Consider the following 20,382-nt stretch of genomic DNA (forward strand, 5'->3'; position numbering starts at 1 on the left):
GAAGTGGTATCAGAGACAGTCACCATTTGATTAGGTAACTAAATGAAGAAGTCACTCTTATGCTGTGCTTACCAGTGAGTACCATATTGGATACTAATATTCTAGCAAGCACTTTAATGCCACTCCTCTGTCCAATTAAAAACTTGTGCTCTTATTGCTTACTCGGAAATTAAAAAAAAAAAAAAAAAACATGAGATGCATCTCCTGCTGGTACCTGTCGCAAGTGTTTACAGGGTGGAAAAAAGGCAGCATGTTCTGTTGTAACATAAAGCAACAAAAACACATATGACTATTTGTAAGCACAGTGACAAACTGAAATGAAAAAGAGAATTCTAAAAACTGAATCATGTTACTTTATTATAATAATGCATGTTTTACTTATGCAAAGTATACACAGTAATTTTGTCATGAAGGGAAAAGGCAGAAGACAATAGTACAATCCCTCTCTATATAAACTGAATCTGTGGCATATCTTCACCCCTAAAATAAATGAAAATTTCTGACGGCATGGCCAACAGCATCCCAAATGCAGCACTTTTATTAAAATGCTTTAGTCATACTTAAATTTTCAAACTTAGCATAATCTTCTACACAATCTCTCGCTCTGTCCTGTGCAGTTAATCCACCCTGAGGTATTAGGATTACAGCCTGAGGTTATCAATCCATTTAAAATAAAGGAGACTTTTTTTGTGTGTTTTGGTATTTAATATAACAGCAGAATATCCAAAATGGACTTCATTTTCTCATTCAGAAAAAAGGGAACAGTAGTAATTAATAGGTTGTTTACACCTTAAATATAAAAGATATATCTCTCTTTATAGAACCCCGAAAGTATTTGTAAACAGGATACTGTACAGAAACGTTGCTTGTGTTATCAAATTAACTTAAGATATCCCACTTTACATTCAATGATACATCCAAAATACAGAGAAGATGATAGCCCCATGGAATATGTTAACATTGAGCACAGTTCCCTTTAAAGTCAGATGGGAATTTAAATGATGCAGAGAACTAAGTCAATGATTACTGAGGCTATCCCAAAAATACATGCGCACTTACACATCCCTTACAGACAAGGTCATTATGCAAACTAATTGTTTTTGAAAAGAAATAACTTGTACATTTAGCTGGTCTTGTTCCTACAAAATATAATGTAACATAGATTAATACAGACTTTTTTATCTACAAATCCCTGGAGGGATGATAGTGTCATTAAATCTAAGCTGAAATGAAAGAAAAGGAATGCACACACATTTCTTCATGGCAAACAATGGCACAAAGTCTATGGCAGCAAAAATAAAATTCAGATAAATGACAACTGTTATTCCAATATTACAGAATTATATTGTTTATACTATATATTTAAAGAAAACAGTTTTAGCTCAGAAAATGAACACCAAAAATAAATGAAATAATCTTATGAAGACACTGTACAACCCACCCCCAAGTTCAGTGCTTATATTCAGTTTTCAGGAGTATAACTGTTTAGATGGGTTGAAAAGGTTAAGCCATAACCCCCAGCACAGTAAGATGCTATATGGAAACCACTTTGTGAAAGCAAAGTTTCCAAATGTATTTCAAACTGCACCTGACCACTAGTTGCAAGACTGCAGTTCTTATCTCTGTACAGAACAAATAATCCTGGTTGTGCTACTATAACAGAGATAGAAGCATCGAAGGAACTATATCCCCTCTGATACAGTCTGCCAGCTATCCATACAGTTAACCAAGAATGTATGTCAGGGCAACAAGATCTCCAGTTTTATAGCTGGCAAAACTGCAGCATAAAAATGCATGCCTATAGTGCTTTATGCTAACACGATACAAATTTAAGGGGTCAAAACCTTGCTTTCCTACTTCAAAAGTAAATGCACTAAAGAGGATGTTATTCTGTCTTCTTCCACCTGTTTCAACATCATCCTCACATGTTTTGGTACAAATTAACTCACTGAAGCATTAATTAAAATAATTATGATCACTGGGCTTTGAAAAAAGAAAGTGCTTCTTTAGACACATTTCAAAAGAAGTGGTCCATACAATATCAAACAAGTGTATGAGAACCACTAAACATTAACTTTTGTGGAGTAAAATTAAAAAAAAAACAAAAAACAAAATAGTGCAGCTGGAATCTCCTTCCAGACTGACACTTACCAAACAAGGACAGTTAAGTCCTCTCAGATTACTGAAATTATTCAGTTTCATTCCCACCCATCCTCACTAATTAAAATATTTACAACAGTTTTAAAGAAAGACAAATTATTGCTCTTCTCTAAGAAAATAAAAAAGGTATTAGACATGACAACTGTAATGCTATGTTCATTGCAAAAACAAGGCTGTATATAGTAGAATTATATCGGCCACCAAAACTAACTAAACCTCATTGTGCAAGCAGTCAAATGCATTTATTAAAAACAAATCAGTCAAGTTTTCATTTTCATGGCAGTAAACACATTTTGTTCTTTTGTCACTCTGATTTCTGAAAACACTGACCTAAACCATTTAGTACATTTTATAACATGACAAACTTTTAGTGACACATTTAAATATATGTATTTAGCAAATTAACTTTCTTTCCCTCTCTTACCTAAACGTGTTTAAAAAATTTGTTTACATATACCAAAAATAACAGTGTAGTATTTATGGAAACAGACTGTGTGAGTAACCAATTTGTGAAGTAATGCCTTGATCGAAGTTTGGAGTGACTTTCTAAAGTGCGATGCAGCACAAGCTTGGTTCTCTCATTTAGCTTGATGCTCATTTCTTAAAACAATACTGCTGTTAGCAGATACAATGTAAGTTCTGGAATGAACATCAAACATCTTTTCCAAAAAACAGGAAGGCACCATGCATGAAGCATTTGAGGCAGGAAGCAAACAGCAGCAGGGTGGTTTAAGTTAAGGTGAAAAGTTAAGGCTTGTGTTAGTCTCCTCCGATTTCTCTTCCTGGATAACAAAATACCTAGGGAAATAAATAAAAATGCGAACAGAAACATGTATTAAAATTCAGATAAAAAAACAGCATTTAAATGAGTTACACTGGTGTATAGAATATAAATTTTAAAGAAACACAATCATTCATTACTCTTATATGTTACCCTTGGAGCCATCTCCACTGGCACAAAGGGCAAAGCTCAGACTGCAACTCATTTTCAGTTAGTGGCCTGCCCAATCGAGCTGATGTTGGGGGAAGGGGATTGACATGCTAGTCTAAAGGTGAGCAGTTCTTTTCAAAATAAAACATTTTATGGAACTGAAAATGCAGAACACATCAAAAGTCATAACAACAACAAATGGCAACCCGTAAATCTTGCTCTAGTTTACACATACCACTCAAAATAATCTCTAAGGATTATAAACTTGTGGGTTACAATTGGGATGCTTGGTTAGGCTTATAAAGGCTCAAGCAGTCATTAGCATAACATACACACCTATGAACCTGTAACAGTAGATACCAGTAAAGACGTATGTAATACTTGGACAAATACCTCTACCAATACATGAGAATAAGTTACGTGTATGTAGACCAACAATAAATACATGTAGTCTTAAATCATTTTCCTTCTTTTCCTTCGTTAATGTCCCACAAACCTTTGTTTTGATTAAGCATTTTATTAGTGTAAGAGAGCATTTCCTTTTTCAATCAGCCATGTGGTATTTCCAGAACTTAAAAAAACAAATGCTAGTGCTGCAGCTTAACTTCTCTACAAATTACCTTAAAATACCATGGAAGGGATCAAGCCCCATTGGACAACCCCGGAAGCCATAAAGCACAGTCAAATAAGTCTGATAAAAGGTGGGCAGTTCACTGAAACCCATTAGACACTGAGACTTAAAATGGTGGATGGAATGAAATGGGTGGGCAGGTTAGTTCTGGCAAAAATTATCACTTACAGGCAGGAGTTGTGAGGCTTATAAACTACACATCATAACAGCCACTGACATATAAAAGAAGCACCATCACATAGAGGACAGGGCCACCAATACAAGTACATTACTCTGAGTGGCTGTGAAGGCTGTCCAGACTTTAAATTTTCCAGTCCTAGGGAGTGACCGGTAACTTTGTTCAGCAGGGATGCAACCAGACTGGAAACTGACAATTTGTGGAGAATTGAGTTTGGGCTCACAGATTAGCTCAACCAGGACAAGAACAGCATACCCCAAATTAATCTGATCTCTTCTTTTCTTTAATAAAGTAAACTGAAAGCATTATTCAGTATTGTTTAATGATCTGGTTCTCCCATTTTCCCAAGCCAGGGCAATTTTTCCTTTAGTAGAAAAGTTTGTTAAAAGGGTTACGATAAAATATTAGTTCCAGCATGGTAGTACTGTAACTGTTTAATTCTACTTAAACAGTACGTATCTAAACTACTACAGATATCACTTTTATTTACTATTTCTTAAGTTATTCACTACCAAAATACTTGAAAGATGACATTCTCAGAATCATCAGCTGTTAGGTATTTACTGGCCAGGGCTTCATTGCTTAAATTCAGCTTCCTGAAGCTAATCTCAAAGGTCAGTCTCCTACAGCAATGACTGTGAGATGTCTGTCAACAGATGGCAGCAGTCACAACAATACAAAAGGCTGCCTATGCTAATAAGCAGACTTTTCAGCATCTCCCATCAGATGTTTACTCATTGTCTGAAGTTCATTTCTTTTATCTGAGTTTGCAGGGCAGTAGCCAAACACAATGCTGTTTAATCTAGTACATCACAGCATAGCTCCAAACTAAATAGGGACAAATATCAACAAAATCAGGGGCAAATCCAGAAATAATCAAGGACAATAAGGGACATTAAAATATTAATACTGTTAACTTGAGATGTTAACAAAATAAGACTATGTGAATTAATACACATTTTCTAAAGTAAAAGAAGTCTATAACTCTAATTATTGTCATTATTTATTAAGTGCAACTCCCCACCATGTCTCCAAAAGTCACCAGTTTTTGGAGGGATCAAGAGGGACAGATATAAAATTTGTGTCAAAATCAATGCACTGCTCAGTTACACACACACACACACACACACACACACACACACACACACACACATATATATATATTTTTTGTTAACAAGAAAAGTCTTCAGAGTTCTCTGTTGGTCAAAGTGCTTTTCCTTTACTATAAAGCTTGCATGGCGGGAAACACAAATACATTCATAATTGACCTCCATTTAGTGCAACTGAATACATATTTATACAATATAAATAGTTTTCATGCACTATTTATATTATCATAATTTTTATATTTCTTTTCAACAACAAAGTAAAACAGATGAAGCTTCTAAGCCTCAAAGACGAATGAAAAAAATGCTGCTGACAGTATGTGTGTACCTAGAGTGTTTACAAAACACTACAAACATTAATAGTTATTTTGTTTTAGTGTGAAAATGCAGTTTAAGACATGGAATTCAATGAACACAAGTAGTACTGCAAAAACAACATATGTGTATATATATATATATATATATATATATATATATATACACACACACACACACACACACACACACACACACACTTGCACTTGCTGAGCAGTACTCATGATTCTAGGGATATGGGCATTTGCCTGAAATAGCATGTGCAGGATCCCATCCTGCTCTGCTTCATGATTCATACACTTTCCACAAGGAGATAATCACAGCTACTACGCGGAAATGCAAAGCTTGTCACGTTTACATGTCTGCCCAAAGTACTGCCTGCTACTTCACAAGTCCCACTGCCAGTAGTGCAGTGGGCTGGTTTCCTTCCTTGTCACTCAATACCACTCATGCTTGTCCAGAGCCCATGTTACTAGTCATTCCTTTGTCATCAGAGTCATACACAGGGCTCTACCTCTCAGCCTCATCATCCTGCACTAAAGAAATACTCAATGATCATCTCTTTTTGTGGTTATGGTTGCAGGTTTTACCCCAGAATCAAGTACAAGGAATCATGAAGACTTTTATGCTTAATTCCCTTTCATACTTACTAACAAATTATGTCATTAAATACTTCATATGAGTCTGCTTCTGAGGTTGATGAAAAAGTATAGTTATATAAGAACTTACCATAACAGTAGATGTCCTACTCATCTCTGTTGCAGCACTGACATCTGGCCAGGGTACTGAAGCTTTACTTTCCTTACGTTGCATGTCCAACACATGACCTCATCTCATACGTGTTGGGGTATAAAGATGAACATATGAACATTGATACTCAGACTCCAAGCCAGCGGCCTGAGAGCAACTGAGAGATGACACTGGCCAGCAAGGATGGGTGTAGTTTGAATTGGTAAGAAAGCACCCCATGCCCATGTAAGACAGCAAAGGACACAGCAAAAAAAAAAAGAAGTGAGAACTGAAGATGGAAATGAAATAGAGGATGGAATATTGCAACAGTGATCTGTAGGACATCTACTGTTATGATAAGTTGTTACACAACTATACCATGTCCTGATCGAAATCTCTGTTGTATACAAAGCTGCAGTAGTTTGTTTGGAGACTGGCTGGCTCAGTCTAGAAGGCATAAAGGAAACAAAAAATTGGTCAGTCTTCCTGAAGGATTTAGTTTTGCCCAGGTGAAATCTGAATATGTAGAACCCATCTGAGGAAAAGCTTGACTTCTGGCCTAGACATAAGTGGGAGGATAAAAGAGATACAAGCATTGATAACAGATGAATGAGCTTTATGGAAGAATAGGCCAAGCGCTGTAGGGACTTGTGCTAAGAGTGGGTCTTGACTCTGTTTGCAGCACCAGAAAGAGAAGCATTTCCACTTTGCAGTATAAAATTTTCTAGTGATGGGTCTCCTAGTCTCTTGTACAACTTCCTCAAAGAAAATATGTCTTTTGGGTACTAAAATCCTATCATCCATAGGATCAGGTTGAGAGATGAAAGATTTGGTGGAGCAGGGGGCCTTTTTGCAGAGTTATAACATCTGGCTGTAGAGGAACTCTCCTGTAATTTCCCTTGGATAGGTGAAATAGCAATGGGAACCAATGCTGCTCATCCAAAATGGAGCTAGTATCCAAAAATGTTCAGTGCTATTGCCAAAGTCCCACCAAGCAAACAAGTCCAAAACCAAGAAAAGAAAGGCAGGACACTGCTACGTTCCGTCTGTCTTTATTTAAAACACAAAATTCCAAGAATAAGTGCTTTTGGGTAACAACCCTTCTTCAGATAAAGTAAAGAACATTCAAACCATCAATTTAAATTAACATCCAGCCAATGAGCTGTCAGTAAACTACCCGCCTTTTCTGAAGGGCGGGTCTCATAGGTACCATATCATTTAAACCTGGGCTCCTATGAGCCATCAGCTCTAAAATCCATTTGGATTCTGCGGCCTCTGTGAGAAGCTTGATGTCACCTCCCCTATTGTTTTTAATAATATGAAGGCTAGGGCCACCTGCAGGACCACCAATTTAGTCTACATGGCAGAATGTGTACAGTGTGCTGGTTTTTATGTGGGAAAAACTAACAACATGTTTAAGGTGAGGGTTCTTCAACACTTGTCTTCCATAAGAAATAAGGATATACATAATGCCCTTTATAGGCACATTGAAATCAATCCTACACACACTTTTCTTTTTAGAGCCATAGTCAATGTAAGGCTAAACAATAGGGGAGGTGACATCAAGCTTCTCACAGAGGCCGCAGAATCCAAATGGATTTTAGAGCTGATGGCTCATAGGAGCCCAGGTTTAAATGATATGGTACCTATGAGACCCGCCCTTCAGAAAAGGCGGGTAGTTTACTGACAGCTCATTGGCTGGATGTTAATTTAAATTGATGGTTTGAATGTTCTTTACTTTATCTGAAAAAGGGTTGTTACCCGAAAGCGCTTATTCTTGGAATTTTGTGTTTTAAATAAAGACAGATGGAACATAGCAGTGTCCTGCCTTTCTTTTCTTGGTTCCAAAATGGAGCCAGCAATAGAAGTTTGGGTGTTTCCCTTTGTGTCTCGAGTATTTTAGGAGGAAAGGCAGACGAGGAAAGGCATAGAGGAATCTCCCTGTTCATTGCAAAGAGAAGGGATCTATATTCCAGACTGTGGTACAAGGGTCTCTGGTGCAGAATAGGGGGAGCTGATGGTTGCTTGGTGAAGCAAAGAAGTCTATATGAAGTGTGAAGCTGTGAAAGACCTCCCCGTTCAGGGCTGACTTAAAGGGGTCCTCCTGGGAGTGACAAATAGTCTGCTAGCACATTGTTCTGCAAAGGAATGTATGTGGCTATGAGGGAAATGTTTGTGTTACCAAATTCCATGCATCCTGAGCCAACCTGCATATCTGGGTAAGACCTGGTACTGCCCCACTTTATGTACCATGCGACCATGGTGTTATCTGTGAAGACTTGGAGAAGTCCTGCTTTCCAAGGGTGAGCAAAAATCTGAAGAGCTTGCAGGGAGAGCCTTCATTTCTTTCAAGTTGATGTGTTCCTTCAGGAAGTGAGTTGGCCATTTCCCTTGCACTCAGTGTGATCCTGTCCATGCTGGAAAGCCTCATCTGAGGCACATGTGTGAATCTACTGAAAAGGAAGAAGAGGTAAGAAAGGTAACCCTGGGTTGAGGATGATCTGTCCCTTCCACCAGGCTATCTCATTCTTAAAATAGGGAAGGAGAAGGGCCAGAGTGTCCAAAGAGTGGCAGTGCTGGGAACATAGATTTCAGACACTACTGGATTTTTCTCATGTGAAGCCAGGCCTGGGGGAGCACAGGAATGGTGGCTGCCATGAATCCAAGGTGTTTAGAATCTCCATTGCTTTGCAATGGGTTGTGAAAGAGCGGCCTTGGAAATAACTGGACAGACTAAGAACCTTTTCCCTGGGGAAGGAAGGCATGCATTTTCATTGTGTCCAATCTGCATCCCAGAAACACCAGGTCCTGTGTAGGAGCCATGTGTGATTTTTTTGTAGTTTATGGTGAAAGCCCAGACTTGTTAGAAGTTTAAGAGTGAATTGAAGAAGCTGCAGAGGAATGATTAGGGAGACTGCCTCGATCAGAAGGTCATTCCGGTAGGTGAAAATTTGAATTTCTAGAATGTAACAGACAGCTACTACAAGTGCTAGGCACTTTATGGACACTCTTGAGAACTGAAAATGGAAGGATCCAGAAAAAAATCTGAGGAATTTCCTACAGGAAGGACAGATATGTGTAGGTAATCATCCTTCAGATTTAAAGACACTAAGAAACCTTGAGGTAGTATGAAAGGAAGCAAGGTCTGAAGGGAGAGCATTGAGAGAGAGGGTACCTTCAGGTAAGAGTCCAGAGTATACAGGTCTAGGATGGGTCTCCACTGCCCTTCTTTTCCTGTGACTAGAAAAATCTTGGAATAAACCCCTTTGCTGTGAATTATTTTGGGACCTGCTCAATGGTGCCCTGATTCAAGAGGTCTTACATAATGGGAGTCAGAAGGGAAACTTGGTTTTGAGGAGGTGGAGACATGCCTTTCACAGGGTGAATGCTTTCACAAGACACGGTACAAACATCCCTAATGATTGAGAAGATCCAGTTGTCTATGGTATAATTTCCCCACCTAGCCAGGGACAGTTACAGTCTTTGGGAAAGAGGGGTAGTAGGGCTGGGGGCAGGAGGAATAGTGCTGCACAGGTATTGCTCATGAAGGGTGGTCTCCAAGCTGGAGTTTCCCTTTGTGGCTTTTCACAGAATCTTTCTCTAGGGGGTTTTCCTTCATTTCAGAACTGCCCTAGGGTTCCTTCTAATGAAGGATTTTTACTCGGCTGGGTACTTCCTATGGTATCGAATAATGGAGGAATGTGAGACCTGCCTACAGTCTTTCATGGTTTTACCTTGGTCTTGGAGAGTTTTGAACAGATTGGCCACCTGAGAGCCAAACAGTAAGTCTTTGTCTACAATTTTAGATATGAAATCCTCAGTCATTGTTTGATTGGGAAGCCATGCATACCTGCAAATAACAGACCCAGTGGCAGCTGCCCTACAGGAAGTATTGACAGCATCATAACTGCACTTAATACTGTGTCTGCCAATCTGAATGGACTGCAAAAGCAAGCTCTGCATTTGCTGCTTACAGTCTGCTGTGAGGGGATGCAAGACAACTTTATTCATAGAGGCCAAAAACTTAGTCACAGAAATCAAATACTTAGTCATTTGAGTCTGGTAATAAATTGCCCTAAAAGTAAGGGTAGCAGAAGTGTAAACCTTCTTTCCCCATATATCCAGAACCCTACTACCTCTGTCAGTCAGTAGGTCAACAGCACTATTCAGCAGCTTAGAAGGGCTTATCTGATGAGCGAGAAACACCTGAAGAGTCTGTCAGTGGGTTCCTATATAGATATTGTACATAAGGGACCTTGAAAAACCTAACTGTTCTCTTGGGAGCTGAAGGTTGAGTGTCTGGTACAGAAGAGGTAGACTGAAAAACATACTGGAAAGCCTCCAAAACAGGAGGAATTGGAGAAATGGCAAGGGGCACCCATAGCTAAGAAGGAGTAATATCTCTTACCAATATAAGAGATCTGAGTAGAGTGCCAGTCAAAGTGTTTTATCTTGTTCTGTACAGTCTCTTCAAAAGAAGCTTTCTCAATAGGTCCTTTGTTGGAAAAATTTGGCTGGCAGAATGCATCTGAGAGGAATAGTCCAGACAATGATCTGAATCCTCATCTTGCTCCTCATCAGAAGAGGAGGAAACCAGAGTGGGTTTTAAGGGAGTAGACTGTAGTTAGGGAGACCCAAAGGAGGGAGGTTTCAAGGACATAATTGCATTGAACAGTAAGTCCATCCACTCTTTCTCACTAGCTGCTGTTTTGGCTGAACCAGTCTCCTTTAAAGTAGCCCCCACCCTAACCCCACATAACATGAGGCAGAGGGAGGTGGAAGAGGAGTCTGTAAGTATAAATATTGTCCTCAATTGAGGGATGGCACTTGTACCTGTTACATCTCCAGGCTTAATTTTCCTCACAGGTGTTTTTTTTTTTGCTTGAACTGTTCACCCTTTGAATGTGTACTATAAGAGAATTATAACTTCATAGTAAAGTTTACTTTCTAATGTTTCTCAAGATAGGTGGCTAAATAACTAATTCCACAGACTTCCCATTTTCTTTAAATTATTAAATATTTCCTGCGACGGAAGCCAAAACTACAAACTCTTATCCACAAAGGATGCAACAGCTGATCCTTAACATAACCTGACAAGAGCCAAATTCCTGTCCACATTATCTGCATGCAAGTACTCCACGCTGCTGCACTTCTATAGCAGGTATCTGTTGCATCATATCCACAAGATGTCCTTCGTGGTGCACTGTTGCAGTCATGACTGTAGGGTTCTTCCTGCCAGCAGCAGCCCCCGATCGGCCAGAATCCCAAAGTCTGGATCAGGCATCAGCTGAGGTTGCTTTAATCCTGAAGTCAATGCGCCGGAAGGTACAAAGACCTCAGCTGATGCCATTTCCCCAGTCTTTCTTGCCGTGCGGTGCCCTTTGCAGTTCACTGATGCCAGTCGGCCTGTTCCTGTTTGTTTTTGGATTTAATCCCTGGATTTTCGTTTTTTAAAGATAAGCACCCTGTTGGGGAGGTCTTTTTCTTGCTCCAGTCAGATGTCAGAAAAAGTTAATAATTATATTTCTTGTGGGAAGCAAATACCTCATAGGGATTTTAACTCTTACTTTATTCCCTGCCTGGGTCCTGACCATGACATTGCTAATTGTGCATTTTGTGCTAGATTTAATCAGCGTACTATTAGGCGTAGATATAACTTTGCCTTTTACTATTTTGGAAAAAGGTTTAATTATAACATGTCTTCAGATTCTTTTCCTACTTCTGGGGTGTGTAAGAGGTGCAGGGATGCAGCAGGCCTCCGAGGTCCACAGCAAAGGATGTTACTCAGTTATTGCCAGATGCTGGTTCGTCGGTCGTCAGTGAGGTGCCTTTGCAGCCCCTGTCATCCGCCTCTTTTGAACCAATTGCCTGTACCAACTCCAGTGTGGAGCTGATGGGGTCTTCAGAATTGCCAGGGGCTGGACCTTCGGATACTGCTCCCTCAGTTGGGTCCGGAGCCGGTAGGCAGGTACAGGCTTCTGAGGGAGTTCTCAGGCCTTCACAGCTTCCTGTAAATGTGGATTCAGTTTTACAGTCAAAGACAAAGTCTAAGGCTTCAGCTAAAGTGAAATGGCAAGCACAGGCACCTTTTGCTCAGGGTCCTAGGCCACAGAGGCAGATGCTTAGGATGGCTGAAGATCTCTTAACTATGATCAGGGGTTCTCATCCCCCTCCTGACAAGAATCCTAGATTACAGTCCGATTTTGATTCTTCAGACCAAATTTCTGTTTCTTCTGCTTCTTCCCTTGAGCAGGATTATTCCTTTCCTCTTTATGCAGATTCTGATGCTGAAGATTCCTTTCCTTCGGCCTCTCCTCCTGAGGATTATTCTTTTGGTGAAACTTTGTATGAATTGAGGGTGCATTTTCAATGGGAAGGGCAGGAATTCTCTGAATCCAAGAAAAGGCTTAGGGATTTTCTTCTTCTCCCACAGCATAAGCCTCTGGCTATTCCCCCTGTATTGGACATTGTTGATGATGTTTTTTCGGAAGCTTCTCTCTCTCTCTCCTGACTCTTTTCCCCCTACTCTGGCCAAACTGGATAGGTATTATAGGGTTCCAGATTCTCACAAATTTCTTTTTAGGAATCTTTCGCCTGATCTGGAAACTATTTCTCAAGGTCCTAAGGGTGTTAAAGCGGCCTCTGCTAAAAATCCTATTCCCTTTGACCGAGAGTCCAGGGCTTTTGAGAGATGGGGTAAAAAAGTTTATACTTCTGGTACATTGTCTATTAGAGCTTTGAACTGTCAATTTCATATGCAGAAGTATCAGCAATACCTTTTGTCTGTATTTAAACAGAAGATGTCAGCTGTGTCTATTGGTGCGGATAATCAGGAGTTACAGGATTTATTGCATGCTATTGAACAGGTGGGTAAACATACCCTGCATTGTGGTTTTGATTCTTTGGAAGCTTCTTGTAGGGCTGCTACAACTGGCACTGTTATTAGCAGACATGCTTGGTTAAAAGAACAAAGCTTGCCGGATCAGGTTAAAGCCAAACTTTTGGGTGCCCCTTTGCAGCACGATGTTCTGTTTGGGTCCAAAGCTGAAGAGGTATTGAAGAAAATGGAAGACAAAGCCAACTCTATGCAGACGGTTAAGGATTTTCTCCAGGTACAACCTCCTAGATTTAGCAGACACTGGCCAGCTAAATCTTGGTCCTTTCTGGGCTCATACAGGTCTCAGAGAGGCAGATTCAGGTGTTCCAGAGGTCGGGGACAGGCACAGACCCATTTTAGGAATAGGCAGTGGAGTGCCCCCTCTCCCAAGGGAGGTGAAGATAAGTCTCAACCTTACCAAAGACCGTCTTTATGACTCTCCCCTTCTGGTCCCAGGGGCTCCTCTCCTGGAAGCACCTTTGGGGGGGTAGGATTTCTGTTTTTTTATCAAAATTGGAGCCACATAACCCGGGACAAGTGGGTTCTGAACATAGTCTCAGGAGGTTACAGATTTCATTTCCACACCTTGCCAACACCGAACGGTTGGCCAGACCTGCCAAATCATCAGTGGGCAGTGGCACAACGGCAAGTTCAGTCCCTCCTGGCTATGAGGGCCATAGAATTGGTGCCAAATTTAGAAATAGGGCAAGGTTTTTATTCCAGACTTTTCCTGGTTCCCAGGAAGGAAAATTCATGGAGACCAATCCTGGACCTCTCTGTACTAAACACCTTCCTAGATATACCAAAATTCAAGATGCTCACTCTGCAGCAGCTGCTGCCTATGTTGGGCAAGAACGCTTGGATGGTGACTTTGGACTTAAAAGATGCATACCTGCATATTCCTATACGGCAAGAGTGCAGAAGGTATCTGCACTTCAAAGCGGGCTCGAAACATTATCAGTTCTCTGTGCTGCCCTTTGGCTTATCTACTGCGCCCAGGGTCTTTACAAAGTGCCTGGCACCAGTAATGGCGTTTTGCAGACAGAAGGTGATTCAAATTTACTCTTATCTGGACGACTGTCTTATTCAAGCGGACGACAAAGACACTCTACTTCGGCATCTAGCTTTTGTGCAGCATCTTCTTCAGTGCCTCGGTTTCACGGTTAATCTAAAGAAATCAAATCTGGTACCCTCACAACAGATTACTTTTCTGGGTGCTCTTCTGAGTACTTCAACCCAGATGGCTTCCTTGACACCAGACAAAAAAGTGCAACTGGCTTCTTTTTTCTGATGCCTGGCTTCAATGAAACAGCTGACTGCAAGAAAAATTCTGCAGGCTTTGGGTTACATGGCCTCCTGCATTCTGCTAATACCATATGCAAGGCTGCATATGAGGAAACTGCAGTGGTACCTCAAGAGTGTCTAGTCTCAGCATTACCACAGTTTGGAAACAGTGGTCACGATTTTGCCTCGTCCCCAGCGAGAGTTTCTTTGGTGGGCCGAAGCCTGTCTACAGAACACGGGGAAGCCTTTTTGTCCTCCGCCGACCAACCAAGTTCTGACAACGTATGCTTCAGATTATGCCTGGGGAGCCCACATGCACGGGATATGTTTGAAGGAGATGCTAGCTGTGCAGAATGCCCTGATAGCCTTCAGGGACCTTCTTCTACCAGGTCAATTGTTGATACAGACAGACAACATTACAGTGATGTGATACATCAACAAGCACGGGGGCTCTCACTCTTACCCCCGGTACAGATTAGCCATGAATCTCTGGTACACTGCTCTGACCTGCAGTGTTGACTTACAGGCGCAATTCCTGCCAGGGAAAGACAACACTCTGGCAGACGTATTGAGCAGACGCATTTCAGATCCACATGAATGAATGTTCGGATATTCAGGATGATTATAAAGGCTTGGGGATGTCCGGACGTAGATCTCTTTGCATCCCCCTCAGAATCATCAACTACCAACATTTTGCACAAGGACCTACCACAAACTAGCATGGAAAGTGGATGCCCTCTCATTCAGTTGGAAACACCTCTCAGTATATGCTTTTCCTCCCTTTCCTCTTCTACCTCGGGTACTTCTGAAGATAAAACAGGACAGACCGCAAATGATTCTACTGGCTCCTAACTGGCCTCGGCAATTCTGGTATTCCACTCTGATGAACTTGGTTCAGGAGCCTCCCTGGATTCTGCCTCAAATCCCTCATCTACTGTCTCAACGGGACGGCCGGATACTGCACAGTCATGTCAAGACTCTGCATCTAGCTGCCTGGCGAATCCAGGGTCTGTAAACACCTCTGCCCTTTCCAAACAGGTATTGGATGTAATCCTTGAAGCTAGATGGCCCAGCACTAGAAAATCTTATGCGGGAAAATGGAAAAGATTTTGCTCCTGGAGTCAAGTCCAGGGTGGTGATTCTTCTGTCCCGAACATTCCTCTGATTTTACAGTATCTGACAGAGTTATTACATACGGGCCTATCTTTTTCGTCTGTTAAGCTTCATGCTTCTACTATTTCTGCACATTATGATACGGATCCTCAGATTTTTTCTCATCCATTACTTAAACAATTTTTTAGAGGGGCTAAGAATATTCGGCCCCCTATAAGGGCTCCTGTTACCACCTGGGATCTTAACCATGTTTTGGAGAAATTAACTTGTCTCCTTTTGAACCTGCAGCTTCCACGGATTTTAAATTTTTGTCTTGGAAAGCTGCTTTTATTTTAGCTATTACCTCTGTTAGAAGAATTTCGGAATTGCAAGCGCTCATAGCTGTGGAAGTCTTCCTTATTTTTCATCAGGACAGGGTATTCTCTACGGACTAATCCCACATTCATGCAGTGGCCTTGAATCAGTCTATTCATTTGCCTACCTTTTATCCTAATCCTCAAAGTGAGGAAGAAAGTCTTTTGCACTCTCTAGACATGCACAGACAGCTTCGTCTATACCTGGACAGGACCAAGATATTCCGGAAATCTGATCAGTTGTTTGTCGCTTATGCTCCTACTGTTCAGGGGAAAGCAATCACTAAGCAAACTATTTCTAAGTGGATTGCCCATTGCATCAAGTTCTGTTACTCTTATCATGGCAATCCAGTTCCTGTTAATGTTAGTACTCATTCTACCCGGGCTACTGCTACTTCAGCAGGTTTTCTTTGTGGGGTTCCTACCAAGGATAATTTGGAAGCTGCTACTTGGAGTTCTGTACATACTTTTTCTAAGCATTACATCCTCCCTCTCTATTCTAAGTCCAGGGCGGGTTTTGCTTCTGCGGTTTTGCAAGGTTTTGTGACCGCTCCCTCTGTTTCTCCTCCAGCTACCCTTTCTTAGCTTTGGGACTCAATCCTACAGTCATGACTGCAGCAGTGAACCAGGAAGGACATAGTACAGTTGTGTACTCTTACCATAAATGTAGATGTTCGAGTGTGTTCACTGTTGCAGTCTGGGTTACCCTCCCTCCTATCCCCTCTTTTGTTTTTTCTTTGAGTATTGTCTGTTATCAGGTATTTTGGCTGATAAGGTTTTGGGCATGGTTTCTTTTTTAGCCCTTTCTTTCTGGGCACCTGACATCTGGGGCAAGAAAAACTGGGGAAATGGTGTCAGCTGAGGTCTTTGTACCTTCCGGTGCATTGACGTCAGGATAAAAGCGACCTCAGCTGACGCCCGATCCAGACTTTGGGATTCTGGCCGATCGGGGGCTGCTGCTGGCAGGAAGAACCCTACAGTCATGACTGCAACAGTGAACACACTCGAACATCTACATTTATGGTAAGAGTACATAACTGTACTTTACTGAGTGTTTTCCAAGTTTAAAGGGCACTTGACTTAGATGAGTGATTCTTTCCCACAAGGCTTCAGAGATCCCACTCACTACATTCACACTGATTTAGGGATGTTATCCTAATATTTAACTATGTTGGTTTGACAGTTAAGGTTCTTCAAGGCTAAGGCAGATGATCTACAAGACCCCTTTTCCTGAATTTGCCAAATACTTTGCTCTCTTTGTACATGTGGATCTAGTCAGGATCCTTGCAGCATCAGTGGAGATTACATCCAGATCAGATTGTTATAAAGATATTTACAGGTACCTTGCACACTGAAACATCTACCTTTCCTTTTGGTGTCTGCAAGCTGGGAGCCAGGATTCAAGGATACCATTTGAAAGGCATCTCCAAATGGGTGGAATACTTAGGTGCTGTGCCCAACAGATTCAAATATTTATGATTCTGGCACCTCTTCTGAGTCCTATTTAAAATACTTCCACATAGATTAAGAAACTCTTCAAAGGGAATATTTTTAATAATGGGTGGAGCCTGGAAATATACTTTCCTTGTCAACAGTGTCATAGCTCAGAGGTGAAGATACATTTGTCAACTATACTAGATTGTCCTTGGCAATCAACTGAAGGGATGGAAAGGTGTATATATATATATATATATATATATATATATATATATATATATATATATATATATATATATATATATATATATATATATATATATATATATATATATATATAAATTATCTCTGAACCTGTTTTCACCTTCATTTCCTTGAATTGCTAAAAAGTAATCACATGATTTATTATCTATTTGGCAAACCCACAGATTCAAATGCTCAATGCTCAATATCTACTAATGCAAAAGCATCTTTTGTAGTGAAATAGTTACCTTTATTTTATATGAATGTAATCTAATTAGCAAATAAATGTGCAATTATTAATGTATATTACTGAACGTCTGTTTAAGAATGTTAGCAGTATGTTGGAGCTTTTCTCTCCAGGCCACTGCTGAAATAAGATTTTTGTCTAAAACCAGTCAAACCTGGCAAACAAAAGTAAACTAAATTAAAGTATACTAACTCCACAGTCACTTGTTCAAAGAAGAGAGAGAAATCTCCATCTTTGAAAACGGTGAATCACTTTTGCACTGCAATGATGTGAGGAAAAGCATTCATGTTTCAACTCATTCAGTTGTGATTGATGAGTTGCAGTCTCATCCACTTCAATCTCAAGCATCTGTAGGAAAACTGAGTTAGTCTGTATGAGAAAGAAGCAGCCTAACATTTACCTGATCATAAATAACTGATCATGGGTGGCTGGAAGATGTGTAAATGTAGGGGTGGTTTTCGCATATGAAACAAGCTTAAAGATATTACTATACAAGAATTTCTTTCAGGAGATGCACACTGTAAGGTTTGTTTGGAAGTCTTTCATTGAAAAATGAAAGACTTCTCAATAGAAACAATCACTACAGGTTTTACTTCTGACATTAATGTGATTTCTTGGCAATCAAAGGGGAAGTGCCATAGCAGATGGAGGTGGGACTTATAAGAGGCACTCTGTGTGAAAGGTGGTGAAACAATTGCTTGTAGGTATTTCATGGAGATACAACCCATGTCTAACATTCAGAATTATTTTTTTACAATTGCAAAGCATACCTAAATGCATTTTTTCATCAATTACAATGTGACAGTCTGACAGTCTGTAAACAACAAATTAGCACATATTTCTTTTTTATTCACATGGGTGCAGCTGATCCATTACTGCTGCATCAAAAAGCATAACCTATTGTTCTTAACAGAATATGCAAAATACACTGGTTCAGAAACCTGAAATAGAAAATGTCAAACCATTCTGGAAACGCAACTCCATGTTCACAGCAACACCCCAATTTGTTTAAACTGCTACTGAAATGTGTGTGATGGCAAAATACATTATGTTCAGATTATGTAATGTATGGGTATATATGACTTTTTTCAGGCAACAGAATGCAATAATGTCCAAAACATATTTGTATTGCTATGTCACTGCACTGGTAAAAGCAAAAGAATATGTACCCATATAACATATAAATTTTCTGCACAGAAGTGACCTTTTTAGTCATTGAAAAGATGCCACTACCAAAATCCACAAAATGAATGAGGGCAGAATGTCAAATCCAATTATATATATATATATATATATATATATATACACACACACACACACACACACACACACACACACACACAAACATGGGTCTACTTCAGTAGACAGAAAGTTCACTTACCCAACTTGCAGATAACCAAGATAAAAAGGCCAACAACCGCTCCAGGTAAGTAACCACTTGACCACCCTGTTGAACTTTGCTCCTTACCTCTGCAGTAGTACGATCCCGGAGTTAGTATATTTAGTTAGGGAGGGGTGTGGGGGGGGGGGCAAAGTCCCCCACATAGCTGGGTTTACTTTCCTCCAGTTTTACTATTTTTTCAGGATGGCCAAGTGGTTACTTACCTGGTGTGGGAAGTCGGTGTTCCAGGATGTCGGTGTTCTGCGGTTGACAGCCTTTTCTTCTTCTATATATAAAACTATATATATCTATATAGCTTAAGATGCTGGGGCTCAAGGAAAGTGTTGAGAGTAGAAAGCATAGACCTAAGGGTTTTTGGAACAAACAGTTGGCAGACAGAGCCAATAATAATACAAGTTCTAAGAACAAAACAAAAATATAAAACTGAGTTAGAGGGTAGGATGGCTGCAAATAATCTTGGATCTGTATGGTCTAGTATGAAAACTATAGCAGGTATTCAGAAGTCAAATAATAGTGGCCAGATCATCTTAGATGGTTGGGATACAAATTAAATTTTGCCAATGCCCTTAATTCTTTTTTTCAATTGTTTTAATATTTTTGGTTTCAGTAATGACATACATGACTTGAAGCAACAACTTAGAGAATACAGGTTAAAAAGAGGTTGAAATGTCATTTATTTCAAAAGGTTAAGGAAAACTGGTTGACCTGATAATCTTTGTGGTCATGTACTTAAAATTTGTACAAGAGAATTAAGTTCTGTTTTTCATTACATCTTTAATAGATCATTACAGATACAGCATGCACCTAAGGTGTGGAAAGTTGTTATGGTAGTTCCAATTCTGAAACTGAAATGTTCAAAAAATCTTAATGATTTTAGACCTGCAGCTCTTACATCAGTTGTAATGAAAGCTTTTGAAAGGCTGATAAAGTTAGAAATGTTAAAAAAATAGAGCATATGCTTGATCCTATGCAATTTGCCTATAAGCTACGTAGAGGTGTAGAAGATGCAACACTTACCTTGCTTAACTTACTTGTTAAGCATCTGGAAAATAATGGGTCACATGTTAGACTCTTGTTTGTTGATTTTTCTTTTGTCTTTAATACAATTCAACCACATGTTTTGATTAGCAGATTGCAAGAACAGTTTGATTTGAGCAATAATCTTATGGGCAGGTGTGACTCCCCACCACTGGCCCAGTAATCAAGGAGCCTCAATCCTCATGGCTGGCAACAGTGGGGAATGTACACACTGGGAGGACGACAAGTACACACACAGTACAGTGCAATTTCCCTTAAGAGCACACAGAGACCACAGTCAGTCTGGGGCTGGTTTCTCCCTCTTTCTCCAGATCCCCAGAAGACTCCCAACTGGCACA

General features: G+C 40.1%; 1 protein-coding gene across 2 annotated transcripts in view; it reads right to left on the minus strand.

Moving 5' to 3' along the window:
• Positions 1-330: 330 nt before the first annotated feature.
• KIAA1671 (KIAA1671 ortholog) overlaps positions 331-20,382 on the minus strand; it is a 2,688,721-nt gene continuing 2,668,669 nt past the window's right edge. For both annotated transcript variants that reach the window (XM_044068487.1, XM_044068488.1), the window contains exon 14: positions 331-2,958. The gene's annotated coding sequence lies outside the window, so the exon portion shown is untranslated. The remainder of the gene's footprint in view (positions 2,959-20,382) is intronic.

Source organism: Protopterus annectens, chromosome 4.part0 (genome assembly GCF_019279795.1).
Source record: "Protopterus annectens isolate FY-2018-M chromosome 4.part0, PAN1.0, whole genome shotgun sequence".
Classification (NCBI taxonomy): domain Eukaryota; kingdom Metazoa; phylum Chordata; order Ceratodontiformes; family Protopteridae; genus Protopterus; species Protopterus annectens.